The 14312-nt window shown below is 43.5% G+C and overlaps 1 protein-coding gene and 1 long non-coding RNA gene across 9 annotated transcripts in view; one reads left to right on the top strand and one right to left on the bottom strand.

Moving 5' to 3' along the window:
• The window catches only part of Rgs6 (regulator of G protein signaling 6), a 516963-nt gene that overhangs the window by 205697 nt on the left and 296954 nt on the right, over window positions 1–14312 (bottom strand). The window lies entirely within an intron of this gene.
• On the top strand, window positions 6202–12767 carry LOC110306685. Its single transcript, XR_002379308.1, has 3 exons — window positions 6202–6272; window positions 7706–7761; window positions 11885–12767. It is a non-coding gene; the product is annotated as an uncharacterized LOC110306685 (long non-coding RNA).

Genomic DNA, 14312 nt, shown 5'->3' with positions numbered 1-14312 from the left:
TTTTTTTTTTTCCGAGACAGGGTTTCTCTGTATAGTCCTGGAACTCACTTTGTAGACCAGGCTGGCCTTGAACTCAGAAATCCACCTGCCTCTGACTCCCAAGTGCTGGGATTAAAGGTGTGCGCCACCACGCCCGGCTGAGGGCCAATTTCTAACTAAACGTATCTTCTTCCACAGAATACCTAGATCTCCCCAGCCCTGGGCTTCTATAGTGGATATAGTTACAATGTGAGCAATGCAAGGACTGTCTACCAACCCTCAAAGTATCAACTAGAAAGAGGACCTGGGAGGCCATGAATGCCCTCAGTTGAGCCTCAGTGAAGGTGTTTTCCTCACAAGGACCAGTTCAAGGCAGTTTTCAAACTACATTAAACTGAACAATGAGGAAAGGAGCTGAGCCAGTAAGAATAAAAACAGAAGTCAAAAAATTACCACCTTCTAAGTTCAAATATAATAGAGCATTGGAAGTGTGAGAGTCGGGGAAACGGTTGGAAAAGTAAGTAATTGTATCAAACACTGGACCAGGGAGGGGACAGAAAGAATGTTTTTGTCCTGAGAATGAGTTTCCTGAAGTCTATTGTGTAAGAACACTCATGATTTCAAAGCAGTCCAGTCATAGATTTTGTGCGGCTATAGGACCCTTGGCAAGAAAATCTCTCCTACTCTCTTAATGGATTTTATGAGATGGACCTTCCACAGATTTCTCAATTCCCAGTTCTTTGTGATTTCCCACACCAAAACAGACTTCTCATTCAACTTTGAGTGAAAGGTTCCATTTGTCTTGACGGGGAAGAGTAAACACATTTTAAATGCCAATTCTCTTCATGTTGAATTTTTTTTATTATTTTATTTTATACAGCCTGAAGACTGACAGTAAAAGCAACAGTCCTGACAGGAGCGACCAGTAACTTTCAACAAATGCAGTCATTAGGGTCGTGTTTATACTCCTTGTCATCAAAGAAACATCTGCCTAACTAGATTTTCTGACTATTTAAAGTCATAACCATCTGTCCCCACAAGATAACGTGTTCCACTTAAGTTCTAGAAGGACGTGGAACTGGAAACTTATATTTTCTGTCCTAAGAGGGATATGAAAACCGTGGCTTTCATTTTCTGTCAGAAGATGCCATTGGAGGTGCTGGGCATGGGTAGCATTGACTCTGGTAGCAAAGAGGTCTTGGGTAAGTCACCTTTGCTCCAATGTTTCCAAAAGAGAGGCAGTAACGCTTCCTGGGATGAGTGTGAATATGAAACGTGTACAGTGTTGGGCACAGAGTGTCTGAGCTATCATGTCCTGAGGAACTTTGCTAGTGGGGAGAGCGAGAATACTATTCAGCTGGAAAGCAGCCTTTAGCCGTTCTGCCATGAAATGGGCCTGGTGTCAACAGACAGCATTGTGAGCAAGCCAGTTCTCATCCTGGTAAGCTTAGTAACACAGAAAGTTGGGGGTGGAATTCTGCAAAATGGCGACCACAGAAGCCAAAGGAAAGAGACTGGGAGAGTGGGTGAACAGAGATGTGTCCATAACACCTTTCGGCTCATACATTCATAAGGACTAGAACGGTTTCCTGAGCTACTGGCTAAGGAGTAACACCACGCATCCTTGGTAGAAATGCTTAAAGACCCATGTTAGAAAATGATGAACACTCCTTTCTAGTCTATTGGATACGAAGTGGTCACAAACTTCCTTTTAAAGTACAGGTTTTAATGGTTCAGTAGAGCCCTTTGCTATCTTCAGGGGCCTGTTTTGATTCTCTGAGATGGCCGTTTATACGTTAGGATAAATGGACCCTACCCAAGTCTTGGGATCCAGATTCAGGTAACTCATGCTAGCAAAACTGGAAAAACGGCTGTGTTTTAAGTTTTGTCTTAACAGGACATATCTGTCAGGGTGAGGAGGAAATCCAAGAAAACTCTGAGCCCACCTTTCAGGGCCACCCACTGTTTGGCACTCTTTAGAGTGCATCCTAAAAATGGCAACCATCTGGCTAGCCTGGTGTTGCCCTCAGTCTTACTCCTTACTTACCTCAAAGCATCCTGGGCCTGCAAGCCATCACCATTAACATGGGATAAATATTAGATTTGTCACTTAGCACCCATCCTGCCTGGCTTCTCTTCAGCCTGTCCCATTGTGAGGTAGGAGCCTCTAACCAATCTAGGCTTAACACTATCTTGTCCCAAGCAGAACAACAAGATTCCTGCTACCTCTGAGAACAGACCCTCCCCCAGCCAATCTGGCCTAGGAGTGGAAGTAATCACTGGTCAAATACACAGTTTACTCCCTGGACTAGCTTTATTCAATCATATGATCCAGTGAATTTCAGCATTATGGTATTATGGTTATCAAGCTCTCTACCACAGAGCTATATATATCCTGCAGCTCAGGAAGGCCTTGAACTTATGTCCCCCACCCCCGGCCTCTTCCTTATCTTGTGAATGATAGGCCAGTGTTAACTGACCTGGCTCAAAGGAACGATTCCCGACATATAAATTACACCTGTCATATTTCAATTCAACCAGTGAATTGAACCAGACATTTGGCGACAGATCTAATGTCATTCATTCTCAAACACTTCCAAAAATCTGAAGACAGTACTGCCCCAGGACATAGGCCTGATGAAGAAAACTGCACAGCAGTACCAGGGAGGGAGATGGATACAAAATACTAACAGACTGAGCTTAGAGTTTATATGCCATGACCAAATAGGACTTGTCCCTGAGACACAATGGTGGTTGAGGTATGTAAATTAATATAATACACACCATTCACAAAATCAAAAACAAAATTACATGATTATCTCAATACATGTAGGAAAAAAATTGTCAAATTCAGCCCCTGTTCATGATTTAAAAAAAACAAACTAGATGTAGAATGAATTTATCTTCATATAAAAGATGACATCTATGACTAGCATACAGACAACATCATAATCGGTGGTGCAAAATTGAAGGCTTTTCCTCTGAAAATGAGAACAGGTAAGAATTCCTGTTTTGACCATTTCTATTGACACAATACTGAAAGGTCTAGCTAGGGCAGACAGGCAAGAATAGGAAACAAGAGGCATTCACAACAGAAAGGAAGAAGAAAACGATCTCTGCCTGCAGATGACAGAATCTTATATGTAGAAAGCACTGAATATTCAACAAAATTTAAATGATTTCAGTGGAACTGCCTAGTACTAAATCAGGACCTAAGCTCCAGCTGCATTTTTTTTTATGCATCAACAACAAGCTGTCTACAAGGAAAACCAAGAAAACAATCACACTTCAATAACATAAAAAGAAGAAAGTTCGGAAAAGGATATAGTTCAGAAAGGGAAAGGCTTACATGCCTAGAGCTACTGTAAAGGAAGAGCTATTGATAAGAATGATGAAGGAAGACACAGAGAAAGAGACAGCTGACATTCATGGGTGGGAAGAGATAATAGTGATCAAATGTCCACACTGCCCAAAGCTGTTCATAAATTATTTAATTTGTGCCTACAAAAACCTAGTGGCACTCATCACAACACCAGAAAAAACAATCCTGGAATCCATAGAGAACCACAAGAGAAACACAGAAATCAATAAATCTCAGAAAAGAACAAGGCTGGAAGCATCACAGCCAGCATTTTCAAATACATAATAGAGCTATGGTGATCAAAATAACGTCGTAACACTGGCGTAAAGACAGATTCAAAATAACGTCACACTGGCATAAAGACAGATGGGCTGGTGGGAAGGGACAGACAGCTGAGACATCAACTGGGGTCAAGAATATACCCTTGAGAGGGACATCCATCCGCTCCCACAAAACCGGATATCCACAGGGAAGGGATCAAAGGCCATTCTCACACCATACCCAAGTTAGCACCAGGATGACTTGGCTTAAATATAAGTTGAGAATTGATAAAACTGCAAGAAGAAAACTCAGCTGTAAATTAAGCATTGGGATTAAAGTTGGGACGGGTATTCTTGAACATGATACTGAAATTAAAGTATGAAGTAAAAAATGCAGCCGAATGGCATCAGACTAAAAGCCTCTGCCCTGCAAAGGGAATCATTAAAACAAGCAACCAACCAACCAAAGAAACACAAAACGGAACCATGAGGTAGGGAATGGGAGAGAACTTTTACAGGCTTTTGTGACTGGTAGTGGTTAATGTTAAACATTGGGGACTCTGAAAACTCAGGAGCCATGAACATACCAACTAAAACATGAGTTAAACAAGACATAAACAAGACATAGAAACGGTCAGCAGTTACCTAGGAAAAAATGTCCAATGCCATGGGATAAAAGAGACAGGTCAGCCTGACACCGGCTGACATAGCTGGTTTGCTTTGTTATTATTTGTTTGTTTTCTGTTTTGTTTTGTTGTTTTTTAAAGGCATGTGTTCCCAAAGAGGTAGAGGAATGGGAGCTCTTGTCTATATGAGTGAGGATGTGAGATGGTGCCCCTGCTGTGGGAAGGAGTGTAGAACTGCCATGGGAGGCAGCAATTCCGCTGCTGAGCCCATGTCCAGAGTAACTGAGATCAGAATCCAGAAAAGAGAGCTGCACTCCTGAGTCCCCTGAAGCATCATTTACAGCAGCCAAGGTACAGAAACATACCCAGATGCTCACTGACATGGATAGAGAAAGTGTAGCATATGTGCTCTGTAGAGTATTGTCTAGTCTTAACAACCAAAGGAGATTCTGCCATGGTACACAGTGAGGATAGACTGTAAGAACAGTAGGGAACAAATATGAGCACCACACTTTTCTCTGAATATTTTACAACAGCCAAAGCCATAGAAACAGAAAGTAGTAAAGTAGTTGGCAGGGATTGGGAAAGGGGAGAAATTAGGAATTATTATTCATCAGAGAGAAAGCTTTCCATTTTAAACAGGTGGTAACATTTTCCCCCTCTTCCACTTACCACCTTTATCAACTTTATAACTTGTGTGGCAGAAACCCAATGCCACTTGTATCTGTGGTGGGGCTAACACAGCTGGCTCTCGGATTTGGCTTTTCCCTTCCCTTCTCTTATTCTAAGGAACTGCTTGATTCCCAGTTTTCAGCCCACTCTCCTGCCTTAGTTCTGTGTCAGCACACCACGACTGTCTCCGTGTTAATAGAAACCAGTTACTTTCAGAAAATGAGTTCACTGGGGCCATGTTTACGTTCTCTATCATTGACGAAGCATCTGCCTACATAGACATTTGTGAGTCTGAGATCATCACCACCTGTCCTATAGAGATAATGTGTTTGCTTTAATGTTGTAAGTCTGTGAACCCTGAGCTTGCGTTTTCTGCTAGAAGAGGGATTTGTGAAGTCAGAAGACCTAGGCTGAGTCTCACCTGTGACATGACCCTGTATAGCAGAATGGCCCCAGGCAGGCAGCTCTGCCTTGGCATTTGTAAGAGAAGTGGCAACTACCCAGAACCGAACAAATGTGAAAGACAGCCAATTTGGGGCACTGAGAGATTAATAATATGTTATTCGCTTTTATTTCATCATTTATTGCATTATTTCTCTTCTCACCCCATGGTCACTTCCACGAGAGAAATGTCATTGTCTCTCTCTTCTTTCCTTTGTCCTTGGTGCAGGAAATAATGCTTGACACACAGCTGGCACTCAAAATATTTGTTCAGTGAATGTGTTAGTAGAAAACATTTTTACAGTTGTTCTGTGAGTTAGAATCATGGCTGCCATTTTTCATCTATACAGGCTGGTCCATGTGAGCGAGACTTGAATCCCAGACATAGAACATTTGAACCATAACCTTGAGAAGACTCAGGGCAAGCAAACTATATTTATTTATGATGTCATTCCTGCCACTCCAGTTCTAAAATGAGTCTTTTTCTCCAATCTCTGCTATTTTGATAACCTACTTACCTACTACTGTTATGCCTCAACTTTGAGTTCCAAATGTACCCATTGCCTCCAGCCACACATGAAAGATAAGACCCATTACTTTTTTTTTTTTTCCTTCTGAGACAGGGTTTCTCTGTATCTCCCTGGCTGTCCTGGAACTCACTTTGTAGACCAGGCTGGCCTCGAACTCAGAAATCCACCTGCCTTTGCCTCCCGAGTGCTGGGATTAAAGGCATGTGCCACCATGCCCGGCTTACTTTTTGGAAGAAAAATCCAGGTAAATACTTCTTGTCTTCCCTCCCTCCACCCCCCAGGTTCTCCTCTAGTTTCTTCAATGCCTAGGCTGGTTGTACATTGAACTCCCTGGAAGAATGAGCCCTCGTCCTGCCCTGAGCCCTGCTGGACTTTGTCCGTGTACGTTTCAGCTTCCTAAAATGTGAGAAAATACAATTCTCATCTTGAAACTATCCAAGAAGGGAGCATTTTGCCATGGCATCCATAGCAAACTGCTCAACCCTCACCCTCCCCGACTTTCTAAACAACAGTCTCCAGTGTTAAACACAACCCAGCTGTTAAACACAGCTCACAGAGACTACCCGTGGCTGCCACCATTGTGCAAGGTGAAATTCCTATCACAGTGGCCTAGGCAAGACAGACCCTGTCATTTTTTTAAAGATATTTTCTTTATTTACATTTCAAATGCTATCCCCTTTCCTAGTTTCCTCTCTGAAAGTCCCCTATATCCTCCCCCAACCCTGTTCCCCAACACACCCACTCCTGCTTCCTGGCCCTGGCATTCCCCTATACTGGGGCATATAATCTTCATAAGACCAAGGGCCTCTCCTCCTATTGATGGCCGACCAGGCCATCTTCTGCTACATTTGCAGCTAGAGACCCGAGCTCTGGGGTACTGGTTAGTTCATGTTGTTCCTCCTGTAGGGTTACAGACCCCTTCAGCTCCTTGGGTACTTTCTCTAGATCCTTCATTGGGGGCTCTGTGCTCCATCCAATAGATGACTATGAGCATCCACTTCTGTTTTTGCCAGGCACTGGCAGAGCCTCACAGGAGACAGCTATATCAGGCTCCTGTCAGCAAAATCTTGTTGGCATATTCAATAGTGTCTGGGTTTGGTGGTTGTTTATGGGATGAATCCCAGGATGGGGCAGTCTCTGGATGGTCCTTCCTTCAGTCTCAGTCCCCAGTATGGCATTCAGACATTTGAGGTGCAGGTTTTTACATTAAAAGCAGGCACCTACCAACTTTTTCGTGGGGGCCCATTCTCAGAGCTATATTCTGGCATTGACTCAGCACAAGGAAAAAAAAAAGTCTTAGCTGCCTTAGCTGTCCTGTAAACTCCAACAGACCTGCCGGGAAGAGACTGGATCTGCAGGGGAACCTCCCTTGCTGTGACCTCGTGAGCACCCAGAGAGGTTGCCACCCACTTCACCATCTCCCTGTTAACTGAACACCTCTGAGGTCCTAGGACCATGCCCGGTTCTTAGGCTTCGGCAGAGAGCAAAACAGACCCTCTGTTTCCCTGCCTCTGTTCAGTTTGTCTTTCACCAGAGCAGTGGTTCTCAACCTTCCTAGTGCTGCAACCTTTTAATTCAGTTTCTCACACTGTGGAGGCCCTTAATCATAAATTATTTTTGTTGTTACTTTATAACTGTAAATTTGCTACTGCTGTGAATCATAATATAAATATCTGGTATGCAAGATATATCTGATACACAATTCCCGTGAAAGGGTTGTTTGACCCCCAAACCACTGCACTAGAAGCAGATTGGCAAAAACCAGTAGAAACCAAATATTGAACTTGTATTTTAGGTAAGCATTTACTAATACTTTGTTTATTATTCCTCTCCCAGTAGGACTTCTGAGATACCTCAACTATCCCCAACTGGTTTAGATGTAAGAAAATAAGGTATTTTTAAAAATCACTTTTTCCCCAGAACCAATGTTTGCTCCCTGGAGGAACAGAGAGAGGCCTTACGAATCAAAGGTGGTTTCTGAGGTCAATCAGTGTGAGTACCCACCGTGCTATGGTCTAGAAGGTCCACTCAGTGCTAGCACTCCATGTAGCCCCTCCCAGGCTAGTCTCAAGCGCCTGCTGATCTGGGCCTCCATCTGGAGGTACTGAGGGAAAACTCACTTGTGTGCTCGCTGGTATCAGAATTATGTTCCTTGTAGCTGTAGCACTGAAGGCCGGCACCTCACCTTGCTGCTGTGAGTCCAGGCCAGGATCACACAGGCTGTCCATACACCTTAACATGCAGGCTCCTCAACCTTCAGATAACCAGGTACACAAACTAGTTCTCAATTGCTACTAACCAGGGAACGTGCTCTGCTTTTCAAGGGCCATATGATTAGGCCAGACCCATCCAAACAACATCCCTGGCCATAAATCTTTGTCATGTAACATACCTAATCACAGAAGCAAAATTAATTACATCTGTGGAACCAGAGGTCATGCATAGCATGAGTGTCCTTGGGGACCCCACCCCAGAGCCCCGGTAAAACGCCAACCAATTGATTTCATTTGGAGTGATAGCTTTTCTTTTCTTTTTCTATCTTCTTTTTGGGCAAACATATTTATGTTCTCATTTACTACTAGGCCACACACCGTGGCGTTGTCACAAGGCTAAATGTCTTCATTGTTTAAATTTTCAATTGCTGGGTCATTTAATTTCAAGCTTTATGATGTTTTCCTTAAATGGATTAAAACAACAACAACAACAAAGAAAAACAAAAACAAAAAAAACCCCATAGAACATTAAAATTGCAAGCATATCTTCCAAAGATAACCAACATACAGGACAAGTGCATACTTTTGTTAGTTATTATACGAAAGCTAATTCCATGTTTGATGAAGTAAGTTGCTGGAGTTGATAGCGTCGAGTGGCTTTTGTTGGAGCTGGGGCGGTGGAACTTTACTCCGATAGATTAGGATAAGTTTTCTGTAGTTGGCCAACCTGTAATGTGGCTAATCCCAAGGAGGAAAGCAGGGCGAGCTGCCTCTGCTAGCTTCCCACTGCTGCCTGAACACCTGATCACAAACTTAGTGACTGAAAGCAGAGCTGTTCACTGTTTTTGCCAGAACTGAGAAGTCTGGAGTGGCTGGAGAAGCTGAGTCCTCTCACGTTCCTAGGAGAGACTCGATGGCTTGGCTCTTGCAGCTCTAGGCTGCATACGATCTTTAGCTTCTAGGCCCTACCTTATTGCAACCACATCTGCCATACAACTCCTTCACTGGCTCTGAGCACCACCCTCTCCACCGCTTATGAATGACTCTGGGTCAGTTCATAGCATAGTTTAGGATAACATGCCATCTTTTTGAATACATAGAGTAACATAAGCTCTAGATATCTGAATGGTCAGGCACATGATTCCAGGGCCTTATGCCACCTATTGCATCAGCCTTGGGAGGTCTGAAGGAAGTTATGTGTTGTTGATTGTTCTGTGGCCTGTAAGTTCACTCTCAAAGGAACTGCAGTGGTGCCCTAGGAGATAGCTTACTCACCATGGGCAGATATTAGACTTCCTCCTAATGCATTGTCCTATGCTGGTTCACATAGAGAAAACGAAAGCCATGTAGAGCCATATCTAAGGGATGACACAGGAAGAAAGGAATCTTTGCTCTGATCTCCAGGGACAATCTAGGCAGAGCCAATAGTATAGCTTTTACTAGCAGATATTAGCACTGCATTGTGGTCACAAGCCTGGCTATTGAGTGCATTTCTGAGTCATTCTACACAGTAGAGAGGGAAATAGCTGTCCTCTTGCAGCAGGCACAGGCCTGTGTGCTTTTGCTTCAACTTCCATGAGTGCATGGCAAGGTCAAGGACATCCTTCTATACCCACCATCAGTGACAGCCTTTGAAAATCTAGCCAACCCTGTGCAACTGCCATAAATGGTTTCAGATCAGCTCAGAGGCACTGTGCCATTTCCTAGAAGTCCTGTAGGCCCACTCTTGGTGACAAAGGTTATCTTGGGAGATTACAAGAAAGGCATTAGAAGCCATTGCATGGAACTAATGCTTTCTTAAGGCAGGAATGTTTATTGGCTGTTGGTGCCCATATTTCCTCTCATCTTTTATTACTTTCCATCTTAATAGGGCCTTTGCACCATTCCACAGTGCATGGATACAGGCAGTGCAGTGGCTTTCATTTCCTGTGTCTACACACTACTTGCTAGCCCCGCTGTCTACACTCACGCTGGGTTAGCTGTTGACCCAATTTAATGCCTGGCTGGAAATTTTCCTCTCTGTTGTGATTAAAGGGGAAGGAAGTAGGAAGAGAGAGATGATTCGGTGACATGTATATTATAATTCTTTGATGAAAGAAAGAAAGGGAGTAGTGATGGAGGCTGTCTAATGACCCACAGACTTAGGATTTCACTGTAGGCTTGAGCTTCTGACCCACAATGCAGCTGTAGTTGTTGGAAGCCCAGAAGACTCATGCTCAACTATAAGTGACCACATACATCTCTTGAGTCGATTTTTCTTAAAGCTATATTTTACCTCCCAAACCACTATTAAATATCATATTCAACCAAATACCCTGGCATCACTCTTTTGGACAACTTGCCAATTTAGTGGGGGAAAAGGCAGGCATAGTAAGGTAGACAACGCGTTTGCCATCCATGGGGAAGGCTAGGTGGGCTGGACTCAGAAGTGAGTGAGCTAAAGGAGAAAGGTTGCAGATAGAATTGTGTGTCACATGGCATGCTGCACATTATTCCAGCACTTGGATGCAGGATACAACAGCAGTACATGTTCATAGGGCACCCTCTCTGGTGTTCAGTACATTTCCTGTAGGCTGTAACTGCAAGGGGCATCAAGAATGTCTTGTCTATTACTATCATTTTATGCCCTGAGCTATTCAATAATAGCCAATCCATTCAGCAGTTTCTTCACAGATGGGGGAATGAAAGTCAGTGTATCTAGAATACCAGGTACGTAGTCCTTCTGTGTGGTGGCTAGGCCAAATAATGGCGGCTGCACGTGGAATTAAGATCTCAGGTGGTTTTTGTCTAAAGCCAGGTAACCTTGGCCTCCTCTGAGCCTCAGGTGCTTCTCTCCAGTGCTGACCATATTTATTACTTTAGGTGGTTTTAGAGACTGTGTGTGAGAGTATATGGTAGGGAGGATGATGTCTTTCTGTTCCTACCCCTGATCTAGTTGGCCTGACCCAGGATTTTACTCGGACAGGTCACATGGCAAGAGGAAATTAGGGTGGCTAATGACTTATAAGATGGAGACTGTCCTAGAGAATCCCCAGTTTAGCCCAATGGTGTTATAGGAGTCCAAAAAAAATGGGTGAAGAAAGTAGGGGGGAGGAAGGAGGCAAAGGTTATTGTGGGGCCATGTAAGAGGGACTCCACTTCCTGGGGTTGGCTTTGAAGAGGGAAGGGACAAAGAGCCAATGTAAGGTGCTAACTTCAAGATACTTGAAGAAGCAGGAAGCAGATTTCCCCTGGAGCCTTCAAAAGAGAGCATCTTGATTTTAGCCACGTGACACCTGTGTCAGATTTTCTAACATCTAGAACATAAAAGAGAACAGAGTTGTATAGTTATAAACCAGTACACGATCTCTCGGTGCTGAGGATGGAACTCTCATGTTGGCCACTTGAGCTCTAGCCCCAGCCCAATAAAGCCACAAAGTGTGGCCATTTGCCACAGAAAACAGAGAAGACTGGTATGGGCTGTGATGACCATGTCAGGTCAACTGCTGCAGTTGAAAACTCTGTCCCTTATCTAGAAGCTGTGACCTCATCCATTCATTGGCCCATGTTCTGCCAGGCTTGTGTTAGTGCAAAGTAAGGTGGTATGCTTAGGTATATAGCTCAATGAAAAAGCACTTGCCAGTATGTAAGGCTCTGGGTCTGACCCTTAGCTACACACCAAATAAACAAATGGATGAACAGCCAATATGGGGTTTTGTTTGTTTTGTAGCAGGGTAGCTTGGGGTTAGGGTTAGCTACATGGAAGGGAGGGAATCAGGGGCCATGATGATGCACCCTAACATCTCTAATGACTTTTTCCCAGCTGCCCAACAACAAATGAAGATGTATTTTGGGGCCTGTTTGACAGACAGGGTTGGAAATGCTGCCACTTCATTGCTGCCATAGTGGAACAGCTTGTCACAGCGCATAATTTCGTCTTCTCTGAAAGCCTGGCCCAAGATCTGCACATTGCCCGCCCCCCCCCCCCCCAACTGCTTTTGTTTAAGATTCAACCATGGCCACCAAGCAAGCCAAAATGTATAGTCACTTTGAGTGTCTGCCCGAATGATAATTGTTGCGGTGTCCTCGGGTGACATCTGAAGTGCTGGACAGTTGACAAGAGACAGCGCAGTGGAGTCTCTGCCAGTTGTCCCGTCTCCCAGACTCTCACGTCGCTTCCTGGGACAATGCCATTTTTTCCTCTCTTTCTGCCCCGGAGGACTCCATTTGTCCTGGCTGTCACCCAGTTTCATTCCTTTCTGTGGACCAACACCATGTGAGGATGCCTCATTTTAGGTGAGGGCTGAATACCAGAAATGTTGTGCACAAGCTGAAAGCCAGTGGAACGCAAGGGTGAGCCACTGGCAGGAGAGAGACTCTGATCTAAGCTGTCCTCATCTCTCAAGGTCTCCTCTCTCTCTCCTCCCTCCCTAAGGAACCCCCTCTGGATTTCTGCCAGTGATCATCTTGCATAGCACCCAAGTCGCAGCTTGCATGGAATATGTCACATGCTATGTATGTGCTATGTGTTATGTGTTATCGGAAGTTCAAAATTTTTGTTTTCTACACTCTTTTAAGCTTTTGGAGGGCAGGGGACACACACTTTCTTATGGCCTTTCATCCTCTAACATCCTACAGAATGGTTTAAGGGGCTAGACTTGGATTTGAGATATTAAACTAAAGCAATATTGTACTTCACCAAGATGAAGTATATGTGTGCACACATGTGTATACATGTTTGTCTCTCTGTGTATATGCCTCTATGTGTCTGTATATGTATATGTCTTTCTTTGTGTGTTTATGTATTTGTATGTGTGTCTGTGTCTCTGACACATGTGTGTGTGCATGTGTGCCTGTTTGTATGTGTCTGTATACATGTATGCCTTTCTCTCTACGTGTATGTATGTATGTATGAATGTATGTATCTGTGTTAATGTGTCTCCCCCATACTCTGTGTATGCATGCATATATGTATATGTCTGTCTTCTCTGTGCATATACATTTGTGTGTGTGCATGTGTGTATGTGGTTGTATATATGTCTGTGTATCTGGGTCTCCTCTATCTATGTGCATGTATGTATGTGTCTGTATGCATTTGAGTGTATGTATCTCACTCCACTCTGTATATGTGCCTGTGTGTACATGTATGCATGTGTGTTTGTGAGTATACGTCTACTTCTACCCTCTCTTTGTGTATATGAATGCAGGAAGAGAAAGACAGAAAAGGAAAATACTAGCACTTATTTTTTCTCTATCGAATTAAGACTGTGCTCTAGGAAGAAAATATTCTATCCTGTTGTGTAATATCATCTATAAAACCACACTAGAATAGTGAACATTTTTCAAAGCTCTCACATTTAAAGGTAAGGCAACCAACTATTACTAAAATGTCTATCTACTCTTTGAAACGGAGTCCCCTGTAGTCCAAACTAACCTGAAAGCCATTATGTGGCAGAGGATGTCCTTGAACATCTGACTCTTCTCAGTGCTGGTATTGCAAATGTATCCCAAACTACAGATGATTTCTAGCAAGAGTCCAGGCAGAGGACTGAACTCGGGGTTTCTTGCATGTTAGGTCAGGGCTCTACCCACTGAGCTACATCCCAAGCCCCTCCCTGTATGATGATTAGAACGTTAAACCTGGTTGGATCTAAGTTTCCTTCCATTGAATATGGTACGGAGCAAGAAGAATGCCGTTGTTAAAGGCCCCTCAGGATGAAAAGCATTTTAAAGATAAATAATTAAACACGTGCCCACTTTTCTAATGCCTTACCCTCCTAGAGGCTGTGGTTTTAGGACATGGGAGAGCATTTCCTTTCCCAGTATCTTTCATTTCATGTATTTAACCATAGTCCTCTTGGCATTAATTAATTAAACCAAGTTGGTCTAGCCTTAGGCATAAATCTTAATGTTGCTCCCTTCACTTAAGATGGATGCCCTTTGACCTTGGAACCTCACTCCAACCCACAACATGTGAAGACTTCCCACATAACTCCATTATTTCTTGGTAGCCTGTAACACTGGCTCCTGTGTTTTAAACTTAGACAGTAGAAGCATCTATTGATCAGAATGGCAATAAGTAAAGCCAGTACAGCCAGGAGTGTAGTGGTCTCTGACATAGGCAATGCTAGTATTCTCCTCCAACGACTTTATCACACAACAGACTTCAAACTAAGAGAAAACTCTGACTTCAATACAATTTATCGTTAGTTGGGCTGACAAAGCATGTTAGCAACCAGCTGAGTTCAGCA

This window comes from Mus caroli, chromosome 12 (genome assembly GCF_900094665.2).
Source record: "Mus caroli chromosome 12, CAROLI_EIJ_v1.1, whole genome shotgun sequence".
Classification (NCBI taxonomy): domain Eukaryota; kingdom Metazoa; phylum Chordata; class Mammalia; order Rodentia; family Muridae; genus Mus; species Mus caroli.
The sequence above is the reverse complement of the archived record's forward strand: the minus strand, read 5'-3'. Positions and strand labels throughout refer to the sequence as shown.